Genomic DNA, 14,807 nt, shown 5'->3' with positions numbered 1-14,807 from the left:
GTGCGAGTTGCTGGTGCCGGGATCGCCCTCGTCTGAAAGGGAAGGACCAGCCCCGGGGCCGGGCAGACGCTCACGCCCTACGTGGGTTCAGCCGCCCTGCACCACGCGACAATCCTCTGTGGCTCCCAGGCCCCGCGTGTCCAGCTGGATTCCGTCGTCCCACCCTGACGCGTCGCCGTCCCCACGTGACCCAGACGCCGTGCCCTCGTGCGTGATCCCCACCCCGTGGCTCCTCGGGCCCCCACTCGGCCTCCCATCCCCTGGCTCCCAGGCCGCAGGCCGCCCATGCCCACCTGGGGCGCCTCGGCTCCCCCCGCCCGCGTATCACCGGCCGGGAGCCACGCCGGCCACGGGGCGGGGGGCGGGGGGGACCTAAGGCAGTCCTGCCAGCGGAGCGCTTTCAGCAGAGCCTGGAACCAGACCGGCCCGTTTAGTGTAGATGCAGGGCCACGCGTGTCCCCCCGACCACAGAGCTCACGTTGACTTGGACGTGAACTCTCCTCTCGTCACGCCCTGCTGCCTCCTCCCGCCCCACACACACGCCTTCACTGTTCTTTTCATACAGTTGCAACCGCACTGAATATTACAACATTTCACTGAGTTTTAAGAACGGTGTTTCAAATGACCTTGCAGATTCTGCGCGATGAGTGACAGAAAGCAGAAAATGTGTACATGATGCTTAAAAATACCTGGGCTGCTGGGAATTAACCTCACTTTGTAGGGCGGATGTGGCCTTCTGGGAAGATGGGCGTGAGGAAAAATACGAGGGCTGAATTTAAAACCGGGCAGGGAGGGGACATCTTGCACTGGATAGAGCATCTTATTTCTGGCTAATTATGGACACTTCACCGCCCTCCCTCCTTGCTGCCTCTTGGCCCCGGGAGGCCTGCGCAGCCCTTCTCTGCGGGGGAAGCCCGAATGCGCTTGGTTAAAGCAAACCCAACACCCTGCACGGCCTAAAAGAACCAAGGATTTTGAGAGAATGTGTAGGGTTATTTGCATCTTTTGGTTCAACATTTAAACAGCGTTTTGTAAGCAGCAGGGTTTCAGTAAACACTTGACTGGGGGCCAGCTGGCTGGACCTCTGAGCGCTGCAGAATCCGACGCTGAGCTGTTTATCACGATGCGGCCTGAGGGGCACTGGGAGACGGGGCCTGACCTCTCGGCGTGGTTTCTGTAACTTCCTCTGGGTCTACAATTCTTTACGGACGTGTGCGCCTTCCAGCTGTGAGGACTGGAGTGTCATTAGGAGCTTTGGCTGAGGAAGAACGCAGCTCCCATGAGGCCCTGCTGGCAGATGAGCATGGCAAGTCTCGCCATCATTTTTGGGTTCAGGAGCCGTCTCGTCAGTTTCCAGCCTGTATCCATCTCTTGGAGGCTGGCGCGTATGCAGATGGCTGGTGCTGGTGACAGCCAGTGTCCCTGTAACGACCCTGTGCCTTTCTTCCTCCCTCCCTCCTCCTATTGCTGCTGGGCTGGAGGATACAGGGACTGCACCTCTGCAATGACTCCACACAGGCTGGGGCCTGGCGCCACACGGACCCTCCTGTCCTCTCCCCAAGCCCCTGAGATGACAACGTGTACACGTAGAACAGCATGGCCACACGCTCACCTCCCAGGCCAGGCCAGGGTCACTGGGAAGCCAGATGAGAAACTTGGATGGCGATGTTTCTTTAGAAAATGTCAGTAACTTACAGTTTGTCTAATGAGGCTTCAGATGAACGGATAAAAGATACTAGAGTTTCCTTGTCTCTACTTCACGGACACGACAGTGAGCTAGAGTGCAGGGCATTTGCAACCAGCTGCGGCTTGCAGACCTTTTGGCAAGAATTTCTTGACTAGACGGATGGCTGCGTTATTTGTTTTTGATCATTAATGACATTGAGTGTGGGTGCCCCACCGTCTGGTTTGCTGTGAGTGCTGGTTCACGTAAGAGTATGCAGTGAGGCATGTGGGGAACGCAAGGGTTTTGGGGCTGTAAGTTTCTAAAACTAGACTTTAAAACATCGATGCATTAAGGGTTGAGGAAGAATCACCATGTGCCCATAGCTGTAGCAAGTATGCTTTAACCTCCATCCCTAATACCTCTGGTAATTTAACCACAACTCACACCAATAGTGATGTTCTGCTTAGGAAACTGTGTGAAATAAATAACTTTGATTATATTGTTAGGGTAAGTATAATACAGTTCCTGGGTTATTTTTAGTTTATAGGGCACTGTTATATTTTAAATTTGTGTGTATTAGGTCATATTCTTGTCCTATAGTGTAACTGAGCGCTTTCTGCAATTTGAGTAAGGAGTTCTGCTGCAGTCTCTCCACCCAGGGCCCTCCCCCTCCTGCAGCGTGGGAGCCGTGGCGGGGGGGTGAGTGGGCCCCAGGCTTCACCCTGCTGCCTGCGCGACATAGAGAAGGTTCAAGGGGCACCGATCCCAGGAGCTTTCTGCAACACTGTCAGTTACACGTTTAAGGCTAGTTACGGCTAGCATTTATTTTCATCACATCCATGACTTGGGAGAGCTAAAATGGACATAAAATGTGCACGCTTTTTACTTCTCTGCTAAGATGGAGCATGAAGCTGCTCTATTAAATTACTAAACAGACTGGGCCCAGCCTCGTGCGCCTGGCGCGGTCTCACAGTCTACACAGCCGTCGTCCCCAGGAAGACCCGCATCTGTGGAAACGCTTCTCCGCTCCGTTCTGTGGGGAACACGGGGACACTTGAATCTAACAAAGGTTTTCAGCTGAGTGACGTCATGGCCTGGAGAGAGCAATTTCTGGTTGAGAAGCTGGACCGCAGACAGAGATGCATCCGATTCCTGAGACCAACACATCCAGCAGGTAACTGCACAAAGTCACGTATACCTGTTGGCTCTAGGTTTACTCTAGGTGCAATCTATCATCAACTACGTAGCAATTCAACTTCAGGTGTCAAGTATAACGTGTGCCTTTTGTTTATAACCTAGATACACTGCACTGGACATAGGATATTTTGGTTTCTTGGTGAAGGAAGGTCCGAGGGTAGTAAGCTCCCGCCCTGGTTTGGCTCAGGCCCAGGGTGACTGTGGATTCACCAGTGACGGGGACGATCGCTGCTCTCCGTGGGCTCCAGTCCCCGCACAGGTGCACGGAGGATGCTGCGGGATTCAGCTCCCCAGACTTGGGGCCCAGCATGAGCAGGAAGCGCCCAAGTCCCCTTCCCTCTCCTCTTCCATTCATTCGGTCCTTGCGTTGCCAAGGACCGTCCTATTCTCGATGCCAACAATAAAAATGGAGTGCTTCAATCATGGAATATCAGTAAAAATTTCTCAATTCCCCAGTGCATCTGCTGCCTTTCATTTTTCACAAGCTACAGAGTTCCTGTAGAAGCCCAACAGTGGGTCAGATCCTCCCAGTCTCATCCCCGACAGCTGAATTCCTGCATCCTCAATGCCAGACGTCACAAGCACTAACACCCAAACAGATCAGCACGCCGCCCTGTTTCTACCTGATTCTCCATCCAGGCGACAACACAGACACATCTACGGGTGACTTCTGACTCAGGTTTGGATGCACGTGTGCTTACGAGTCCCATGCAGTTGAAGAGGCAAACCTGTATACACACGCAAATCTTCAGAATCAAAAAGCAATCTCGGAAACCGTGTTTTCAGCTTTTGCAATTTGCAAGTGAATTTAGTAGCCATGGAAATAGTGTTCTAGAACAACATCGAGGAAGCCAGGCATCTGTCCGGGAGCCGACGCCCATCTTCCTGTACGAATCCCTCACCCTTTCACATCTGCATTTGTGAAGGCTGGTGGGTGACAGCCGAGTGCTCACGACAGTCACAAGGGTGACAGTAAAGCTGATGAAAGCTAACGTGTCAAACGCCAGCTGTGATGAAGCATGCTCAGGTCTCACACTCTCGGATTTAATTGTTCTAATCACCCCAGGAGGTAGGAAGTCCTCTTACTGCTTCCATTTTTAATAAACAAGGCATCAAAAGCGCAGGGAAATCAGGAGGATGCCAGGTTCCCAGGCACATGGGGGGTGGGCCTTTCGGGCTGCCTTGGTGCTTCTGTCCAAGGCTGGAGGGGACCCCCTCACCCGCCTGGTTCTATAAGACACAACTCACAACTCTGCCTGTGGCTTCCTGACCCCTCCATCGTGTCCCACACACGAGATGCCTTGTGCATCGGTAACTAGTCCACACACACACACACCCCTGATGTTTCCTTCAGCGGTACTTGTGTCATGAGCTTTGCTTTTCTACTTCATACATTTCTTACTTTCCTGTTTTTTTTTTTTTAAATTTAAAAATTTGCTGGTAGTGACCCAGTAACTTGGATTCAGGACCCATTTAATGGGTTGCAGCCCATGGTTTAACAATCAGTGTCATGTAAATATAAACATTAGAAACAGGAAATGAAATAAAAATTACATGCTGACTCAGTAAACGGCGCATTCGGTGGACGGTCTTTTCTACGATTAGACAATTCCTCCATCACCTTCCTCCCTTTCTGCCAGCATCTGCCCCCACCTAAGACCACGTCACCCAGCGCAAAAGCCATCACTTACTTGTAGAAGCTGCTGGCTTGAGGCACTATTGCAGTAAAAGTGTCATTTCAGAAGGAACAGTTTTAAAAGGTGAAATGAAGGCTTCGTGTGTTACTCAAGTTTGCATGTTTGCGCATGTATACAAACACACACGCACACGTGGAAATACTTGCTTCCTTTAAGACAGACCGGTTTCTGCAGGCACAAACCAGAGAGCGGGAGCGCTCGGACGCGGGCGCATCAGGGTGGAATCAGAGGCGGGGCCTGAGGAGACCCTGCCTGCGTCTGGCTGGGGGCCCAGCAGCAAGAAGCCGCTGCGGGGAATGGGAGGTCTGGGGTCTCCGCATCCTTGGCCGCGAGACAAGCCCAGCGTCCCCTCTCTGGGTCCCTGGCACCTCTTCTGACCTCACATCACTGTTCCCTTGAGATATCCACACACCATCCTCTAGACCCAAGTCCCACCTCCACTGAGGTGTCAAGCTCCAAGCCCCACGTGCTTCCACTTTGCCACAATCCCACGATGAATGCTGATTTTACACAAGCACACGAAAAGCTGCTCAACATCACTCATTGTTAGAGAAACGAACATCAAAAGCAGAATGAGATGTCACCCCACACCTGTCAGAACGGCCATCATCAAAAAGACAAGAAATAACAAGTGAGGGTGAGGATGTGGAGAAAGGGCACCCTTCTACACGGTTGACGGGAATGTAAATTGGTGCAGCCTCTATGGAAACAGTATGGGGGTTCTTTAAAAAAACAGAGCTACCATATGACCCAGCAATCCCAATCCTGGGCGTATATCCAGAGAACACCGTAATTCAGAAAGACACAGGCACCCCAGTGTTCACTGCAGCACTGTTTACAACAGCCAGGGCATGGAAGCCACCGAAATGCCCATCAGCAGAGGAGTGGGTGAAGAAGCTGGGGTACTCAGACCCGATGGACCGTTACTCAGCCATAGAAAAGAATGAAATCTTGCCATCTGTGCCATGAACCCCTACAGTGTTTTATGCTCAGTGAAATAAGTCAGAGAAAGACTAATACTGTGCGATCTCACTTCTATGTAGAATGTAAAAGCTAAAAGAAATGCACAAAAACAACACAAATGAACAAACGCAACAAACGAGAAAGAGTTACAGATACAGAAAACAAACAGGTGGCTGTCAGAGGGGAGGGGGTCGGGGGAGATTAAGAGGGACAGGCTGCCAGTGACGAGATGAATGCGTCGCAGGATGAAACGTACGGCGCGGGGAGCACGGCTGACAGCGACGCCGTGTCTCTGGTGCTGAGGAAGGGCGTCCAAAGGCACACACTTCCAGTTACAAGCGGACTAAGCCCCAGGGGCGTGGTGGACAGCGTGATGGATGCGGCCAGCAGACTGCGTGCCACACACGGAGGTCGCCGGAGAGTAAGTCCTGGGAGCTCTCGTCGCAAGGGAAAGTCCTGCTGTTTCTTTTCTTTTGTATCTATGTGGGCGCGTGGGGGCATCACTTCACGATGTACGCGGGTCACATCATTAGGTGTGCACCTCCCTGTACAGTGCCGGGTACTCACGCGTCTCAGTAAAACTGGAAGAAAATAAACCTGATGGGGATTTGCAAAAAAAAGAAAAAGCCTTCTTTCACTCAGAATGAATTCATCTAGCTACTTTTTGATTAGTATTTTGTGGTTTAAAAAAATGATTTCAAAGCCAAAGTATAATCTTGAGAGTTAAGCTCCTTTTTGTTTTCCGCATCGTGCTTACAGACATCCCCCAATTTTCATGCAGTTCAGGTGGAGGGTCTGGAAGCGCAGTCCTCTGTGAGGGGGGCTCTGGCCCAGGGCACACGTGGCCATATTCGCCTGGGGTCTGGGAGACGCTCAGAGCAGCCCCCTGGACGGCTGGGCTGAGAACCCCCAGTCCAGAGCTAACCGATCGGGATGCAGCCAGTGGGCTTCCCCGGGAGTCCCTCTCCCACCCTCTCCCGGGCTCCTCCTGCCTCCTGGGCCCGTCTGGTCTGTCTCCGCCCTGCGGGCCTGGCGGGTTCCGCTGGTTGGACCACTGGTGCCCCCACCCGCCCCGGGTAGCCCGGGGTCCTCCTGTCAGGCTCACAGCCCAGCACCGTCCCTGGAAGGCTGGTTCTCTCGTCTGCAGGAGCCGGAGGGCGGGACAGCCTCCGGCTCCTGATCAAGTATTTACCCACTGGGCACCTGGTCTGCTCCCGCGGCTCCAGCCCCGCCATCACCCTGTGAGCTTCCAGAAGCCCCCCAGCACCCCCCACCTTCCAGGAGGAGTTCCGCCCGGGCCAGCATCTGGGTCCACAACTAGAGCACGTTTTTTTGGAACGCGTTCCTTAAGGTCCCGCGTTCACAGGCTGCCCCATTGGCTGCGCTGAGTAGAGTTCAGGGGCGACCCCATGCGCACGCGGCCCTCTCCGCCCACCCCCAGCCCCCTGGCAAGGTGCCGGCCCGCGTACGTGGCCCCTCGGTGCTCAGGTGTTTGGCAGCAGAAACGGCCTTACAGCTCCTCCGTGTCTGGAAAGCTGTGCATCCCCGTGACCCCGGCGGAAGCTGCCGTGTGCATCGGTCTGCAGCAGCTGGCTCCTGGTTGCATTTTGGAGAATCTGCCAGCGCCTCCCTAACGGCGCTGGATTCATCCTCTCTGTACACACAGCGCTAACGTGTTTGGCTTTGCCGAAGGCCTCTGCCACGTGGGGGTTGCTGAGTCAGGGAGCGGCTGGTCGTGCGTGTGGGCGCCTCCTTCAGGGGTGCACAAACAGCCAGTAACTGTTGTCTGAGTGAATGAAACCTGCTACAGATTGAATGTCCGTGTTCCCCCAAAATTCGTGTGTTGAATCCCAACCTCCAGGGTAATGGTGTCAGGAGGGAGTCCTTTGGCAGGTGATGAGATCATGGGGGTGCAGCACCCTGAATGGGATTGGTGTCCTGATGACGGAGACCCCACAGAGCCCCCAGCCCGCCCCCCACGTGAGGACACAGGGAGAAGACGCCGTCTGGGAACCAGGAGGCAGGTCCTCCCAGACACAGATCTGCCGGTGCCCTGATCTCAGACGTCCAGCCTCCAGAACAGGGAGAAGTCGGTCTCTGCAGTTTACGAGCCCGCCCGCCAGTCTGCGGCAGTTTTTTTTTTTGTTTGTTTTTTTTACAGCAGCCCACATGGAGTAAGACAAAGCCACACGCACACACTGACGGAGGCGTGAATGAATCGATAAAGATTTACTGTTTGAGGACGCGAACCAGCCCAGGAGAAGGGTCCATAACGCACTCAGTAGCAACCAGGCTTGGAACCTGTGCAGGTTAAACACTGATATTTAGGATAAAAGCTGGCGAGTGCATTTCAGAAATTCAGATGAAAAACCCCAATCTCCTGATTTCCACAGATACAAGTATTAATAACTTCAAAAGTGACTTTGGAATGAAACTGAGCTATTTGCAGTGAGGTGGATGGACCTAGAGTCTGTCATACAGAGCAAAGTAAGCCAAAAAGAGAAAAACAAATACCATATGCTAACTCATATATGTGGAATCTAAAAAAATGGTACTGATGAACCCAGTGACAGGGCAAGAATAAGGATGCAGATGCAGAGAAAAGACTGGAGGACATGGGGTTGGGGCGGTGGGTGAAGGGGAAGCTGGGACGAAGTGAGAGAGTAGCACAGACACATACACGCTACCAACTGTAACACAGACAGCTGGTGGGAAGTTGCTGTATAACAAAGGGAGATCAACTGGATGATGGGTGATGCCTTAGAGGGCCGGGACAGGGAGGGTGGGAGGGAGTCGCGGGAGGGAGGGGATATGGGGATATATGGATAAACACAGCTGAGTCACTTTGGTGCACCTCAAATACGGGCACAAGAGTGTAAAGCAATTATATTCCAATAAAGAGCTTTAAAAAAAACCTGACTTTGATTTGTTGGTATAGAAATAGGTTTTACCATGAAATTGTCAAACAAAATACACCGTTTGGACTGTCCCCTCGATCAGCTGGACAGGACCTTCCCCTTCCGGCAGCAGGGGTGGCAGGGACTCGCGACGGGGACTCGACGTCGCGCTGGGAGGAGCACTCCCCCCGGGGCGTCAGTATCCCCACCGGGCAGCCGGGAAGGAGGGCACTGCCCGTCCCGAGGGGCCTCCGAGGTGGACGAGGGTGAGGGGAGGGCCCTGGGGGGGCAGGTTGGAGGCGGTGCAGTAGGTGGATACAGTGTCACCATCCAGACAGAAACTTAGCAAGGCACCGTGTCCACTATTTCCAGAAACCTCTAGAAATTTCCCTGAAGGAAATACATGTGGACAGCCCTCACGTTACAGAGTTATACCTCTGTATATACGTCTAGGGGCGTTTATAAAAGGAAACAAAAATAAAGATCTAAAAGGGGAGTTTTTTTTTTTTAAACAAATTACTTATCATAATTACGATGAGACATTCATGCAGTTAGCTGGTGTGCAGATGTTAAAGCCGTGTAAAATCCTTTATATAAAAATGTTTTCACAACCTATGCCCGTCCTGAAGAAGGCTGGACGTGTTGGCAGGTATTATTTTATATTCGGGTATTTTTAAAATTGCATAGTGCATCTGTTTTCTCCGTGCTGTGTCTCATATAATAGCTGCCTAATATTCTTTGAGTGACCATTTTGTCTGCCTTTTTTTCATTTGTTTGCAGTTGACTCGCCAGGGCAGAGTGTGGTTCAAAAGAACAGTCCTCATAAATGCTTATAAATCACCAACTCTTCACCACCAACTTGAGTATAACATTCGCAGGAATGGAGAGAAGCCATTATTAGCAATCACATCTCCTACACACGAGCCAACGTCACGAAAGTTACTGGTAGGGTGATTCAATCTCAGTGTGTCCGAGGGTCTTCCCTCAAAATGCTTCTCCGCTGTAAGCACTCTGAATGTGCTGCCTTAATCCGCTTCCATCCCTGACTTGCATCCCACGGAAGCCTTCTTCCTCTTCCGCCGCTCCACGGCCGTTTCCCTTTCGTGAAACCCCTCTTCCCGCGTCGCTGCCTGCGCGCCTCGGGGAACATCTGTCCCCGAAGCGGAGCGGCCGGTGGCAGGGGCACGCGGCGTGACGCTCCTTTCTGACCAGATGACGTCACTCATCTGTCTGTCCCTGCAGAAGGTTTTAGGGTCTTCAGTAAATGTCATTCACCTTTCCTTGGAGCTTTTAGAGACTGAGGCCAACTGGAAAAAAAACCTTGGTATTTCGAACGGGACCAGCGGCAAACGTTCCTCCCGTTGTTTTATGGCTTTGGCCTCCTCCAGGCTGTAGGACGCCCCTCACTGTTTAGTGGCTGACGGTGACTCATTTCGCTCCGACAGCATCAACACCAGCACACAGCGTTTTTAATTTTAACGAGGCACGGCTGCATCGGAGCCATGGAAGGACCTCAAAAAGCCTGCCCAGCTTCACCCTCTCGTTTCAGAGATGACGAAACCGCAAAACCCAGTTTAGAAGATAACACGTCTAAGATTATGGTGTGGGCTCCCATTAGTTATTGAGAAAACACTGGGAACGTAACTCAGACCTTTCTCCTCCCTCCCTCCCTCCCTCCTTCCCTCCCTCCCTCCTTCCTTCTCTTTTTTTTTTTAAACCTTCCTATAAATTAGCCTTTCACACACTTTACGTGGCATCCCTGACTCGAGGTGCGAGTTAGAATCATGTAGGGGACGCTCCAGATAACAGGCCCGTCAGGTACCAGTATTGAAATACCACCGCCCCCACCCCCGTGCCCGGGGGACACTGACCCATGAGAGAGGCTGAGCCTCGTGTTTCAGGGGAGGGGCTGCTCGGGGCCCCTGGACCCCGGCGCACGTGCGCCTGGCGGGGCCCTCCGTGCTGAGTCCTCTGGCCCGTCCGCGGGCTGCTTCACGCGGCCTGCGTCGCCCGACGGCTGATGCAGGGGCTCCCCTTCCCGTCCTGACCCACCGCTGCCCACGGACCACAAGCGGGAAACCGGGCGACATTTCAAGAGCTCCTTTGTAGCCAACGCCACCAAACCCTCCTGTTTCTGCCCAAGTCCTTTAACATCTGACTGTTCTTCTCATAATCACCAGCCAGCACCTCACGTCCAGGTGAGGCTCACAGGTACGTTCATCTCTAAAGAGTATGGTGGCTTCGCAAAAAAATTTAAAAATAGAATTACCAAAGGACCCAGCAATGCCACGTCTAGGTACACACCCCAAGAATGAAAGCGCGGTGCTCTTGGGCTGAGCCGGCCCAGGCGAAACAGCACCCCTAGGGCCACGGGCGAGCCCAGGAAGCTACCTGTGGGCGGCGGCCTCCGCATCTGCCCCAGGTTCCCGCTGCCACGGAAACGCACGCGTGGCCTCAGGACGCATCGTCCTTATCTATCTCGGCAGGTCCCCCTCATGCTAAAACCTTTCACAGAAAAGAACTGGCACTGTAGACACAATTCTGGTGCTGAGAAACCGCAGACCCAGTACCAACGCAGGTGAGTTTCTGTCAAAGTCTCATGAAACAAAAGTCAAATGAGTCATCCATTCATTTGGAAGCTCCACAGAGTGAAACATACAAAATAACACACCTTATTCCAGTTAGATAGCCTGTCCTCCTTCTAGAAAGGAGTAAGCACAATTTTCTTGGTCTTTTTCCGAGTAGAGAAAGGCTTGTTGAGACTGGCAAGATAAAAATAAATCTCTGCCTTGATCATAACAGATAACACACTGTCATTCTTGTAGGGCTGTACCCAGTTTCATAATTCTACATTGAAAAGCAAACTTTGTTTCTAATTTCCTTTAGAAGGAAGCTCAGCTTTACACTCAAGGACTCCTGTGATTTTCAATATTATTCTTTAAGCCAATCAAATGAGTAACAGATTCACTGGCGAAAGATCAGGTACAAATTAAGGAAAATTGAAATTGAAATAGAAATCAAACACATGACCCATCAGACAGCCTCTGCGGTCCCAGCAGACGGCCCCCAGCAAGCTGAGGCGGCGGCTGGCAGTCTCGCAGGCTGGTGGACTCCACGTGAGGTGGAGGCCAGGAACCCAGAGCCACGGAGAGGGTGTCTTCTCTCAGCGACGTTTCATGTGGATTTCATTCAACCGTTTGATGCTGAATTTCTAACAGAAGCATTTGCCCCATTTCATGGAAGCCTGACTCCATGTCAAATGGCGAAGCTCCAGCTTCCCCGTGTCTGTGGCACCATAAAACTAAAATTTCCACATGATTTTAACAAGCGCTGGGGAAAACAGAACACGACAGGGAGCCGGAGCGCCTGTGGAAGGAAGCCTGATTGCACTCAGCACCTGAGCCACAGCTGCGCTGCGCTGGCCTGCAGATAGCAGCTGCTCCGTGTCAAGTGACAGAGCTACCGGAAAAAAACGCAGATAAAACAGCATCTCCCTCCCTTCGACCGACATAGGGTTTAGTGACGAAGGAGGAGGGAGGTGTCCTTCTACGCGCCTGGATAGTTAGTGGTACTTATGCGAAGAGCTGCCTTGATAATTCACCCCCATGGTCTGAGCCACCGTGCTCTTATCTAGCGCTTCCACGATGTGTATAAACTGCTATGTTTTAAAGAAAATTTCACCGCATCTGAGTTCTCATCAGGCCCCCCTAGAGTCAAACATGTGCTTAAAACATTTCGTGGGAGGGTCACCAGGGACAGGAGCGCAGGTCACCCACAGACCCCACCCCCCCCCCGCCCCGCCCCGGAAGCGCCCGTCTGCCCCGGGCAGCACCGGCTGCGGTGTGTACTCTACCTAGATCCTCCTCGGCCGGCCCCGGAAAGCTGATGCCCGGCTGGACCAGGTCCCCGGCCTCTTCCTCTGCAAAGAGAGAAACAAAGTCACTCTTAGGGCGTTGCTGGCGCGGCTCATGGAATCACAGTGCATCCTCCACCCTCCCCACCACAGACACTCAGACACCAGACACGCTCTCCCGCGCGTGCAAACGCCACTGCTCGGAGCTGGCGTTTGGGGCCGGAACCTCAGGAACCCGCACCGTTCCCGACAGCAGCCCTGCGGCTGCAGGTGTCCGCGTGCCCCACGGAGGTGCCGCCGCAGGCGGCCGGGCAGGGGTTCTCGGCTCTTCCTCGGCTCCGTCTGCAGACTTTTTAGACTTGGTCTGCATGCGAACAGCATTCTGCACACTTGGCTGCGTGGCTATTTCCTGGCTGGTGAGTCCCGTGAGCCCCGACAGCCCCGAGGAGACATCCTCTCCGTCTGCAAAGTCCTGTGCTACCTGAGGCCTCATTTCAGCAAAACTCGCAACCTGCAGCCACTGTTCTCATCTTAATACGAGTTCATCTTAGGTCAGTTTTGTCCAAATCTCATTTCCTCCTGCTGGGAGGACATTTCGGATCACTGGCATTGATTTTCAGTTGTTTGCTCTGTGTTAGTGCAGAAGCGGACACCGCATTCTCAGAGGGACACATCGTGTGGCTGTACCAGGTCTCAGGGGTCATCTTGCTCTGGCCCTCCCTTCCCAGATGGGGCAACAAAACCAAAGAGACGAGAGGCCTGGGCTCTTTGTCCAGCTTGCCCTGGGGAGCTAGACCCAGAGATGTCGGTGGCCTTTGGCCTGCGCCCCACTCAGTGGGCCAGGCGCCTTGGGCAGGTGCCTGCTCTGGGTCCCACGCGCGCTGCCGGCCAGCTTAGGCCTGTCAATGCCCAGGGACTGTCTGCCCCACACTGTGTGGAGAGTGGGGGTGCAGACAGACAGCATACGGAGATGGGGCGTTTCAGGTAAGTTTCATACATGTGCCATCATGCGGGCGTGTATTCTGTAGATATAATTCTAAATATAATTACATAGTCAGACATGCGTTCACACAGGCTTCCAACATTCACGAATAGGCTTTGGGCAAATAGTCTAGCACGACATCCTTCTAGCAATCCTAAATACAGTTACCACTTCACATCACAGGAGGCTTTGTTTTAGGATGTGATCAGCTCACGGACATTTTCACCATCCTCAAGACCGCACATAGGCCCCTTCCGCTTTCAGTGAGTGTACAGGACGTTAAGAAGAAAGCGAGGAGGCTTGGCTGCGAAGAGGCTGCGGAGCTGTGGCCGTGTCCCAGGTAAGTCGTGGTGGGATTTCACTGTGTGGGGTCTCCCGGGCACTGCGGTTACAATGTACACAAGACACGTGTGTGTACGTCTAATAGATGTCTGTCTGGACTGCGGCAAGTATCTTACATGGAGCTCATTCGAAGGAGATCACGTAACTCAGCCGTGCCCCATCTTTGACGGCTGAGGGTACCTCTGCGCATTTGAAGTCCTGTTTTCCTGCTGCTAAGCCATCGATGACAAAGCTGGTCCGTCAGGTGACCACAGTAAGGATACCATGAAACTGAAGATGTCACGTTTCATTTGTTTAGCAGCATAATGCGATAGGACGCACACTGCTAATTAAATACGGTTGCCATGGAGACCGTGTTCACGTGGTCAGTGTTATTAACTTGCAAACCGTCTGCAATAGGCGGGTTGGAATAGAATTAGGAGAATAAACCGAAACAAGGAATCTTCGATTTCAGATCCCACTTGTTCTCCTTAAACACACACACACACAGAAGCAAAGGGACAAGCTTAACAGTATGAACTTGAACAAGAAGCTAACGTCACACGGTGCAGCCACGAGCACGGGCTCAGCTGACAAAAACGCCCAGCGGACATGGACAACGGCCAGAGCCCAGCCCAGCACAATCAACCGCAGCTTCCCTGGAGTCTCATTATCCCACGAACAGGACTCCAGGGGCAACACCCGGGGCCCGCGGAGCCCAGCGCTGGACAGCGAGGGCGGCCGCGACGGCTGCACGTGCTGCCTCCACTGGTCCTTCATCACTGGGATGAAGTGAGGCCTCAGGGCAGCTGCCCGCGGGGAAAACCTTCCGGTCAAACACGCGGAACACGGGTTAGGGGCAAACGCACTCAGCGTTCCTGCGTCTGGTTTTACCTCTTAGCCAATCGAGCTCCACAAAGCGCATGTTGGTGTCGCGTGGTCGCGATGCTGCCTTATCTGACCAGCTGTGTCTTTTCAGCTCGCACTTTGTGTTTCTGCCCAATATCCACTCGCAGCCCAGAACGCTTATCCGGGCACGGTCCTGTTCACACGCACAGGAGGGGCCCCCATAAGGCTGGTCGCCCCGACATCCTGCACCCGCAGAGGGACAAGCACGTCCGAGGTGACCCAGTGGGCGAAGCATGCCGGGCGCTGCCCCGCCAGGTTTACAGAGATGCGCGAACATGGGTTCTTCCTGATTCCTCTCTCCTGCCCCAGCTCACCTCAAAGA

General features: G+C 53.2%; 1 protein-coding gene across 1 annotated transcript in view; it reads right to left on the bottom strand.

Annotated features, from left to right (window-relative positions):
• DLGAP2 (DLG associated protein 2) overlaps positions 1-14,807 on the bottom strand; it is a 520,454-nt gene that overhangs the window by 122,002 nt on the left and 383,645 nt on the right. Inside the window, exon 3 of the mRNA XM_057696969.1 lies at positions 12,274-12,339. The gene's annotated coding sequence lies outside the window, so the exon portion shown is untranslated. The remainder of the gene's footprint in view (positions 1-12,273; positions 12,340-14,807) is intronic.

The sequence above is a fragment of the Hippopotamus amphibius genome, chromosome 10, assembly GCF_030028045.1.
Source record: "Hippopotamus amphibius kiboko isolate mHipAmp2 chromosome 10, mHipAmp2.hap2, whole genome shotgun sequence".
Classification (NCBI taxonomy): domain Eukaryota; kingdom Metazoa; phylum Chordata; class Mammalia; order Artiodactyla; family Hippopotamidae; genus Hippopotamus; species Hippopotamus amphibius.
The sequence above is the reverse complement of the archived record's forward strand: the minus strand, read 5'-3'. Positions and strand labels throughout refer to the sequence as shown.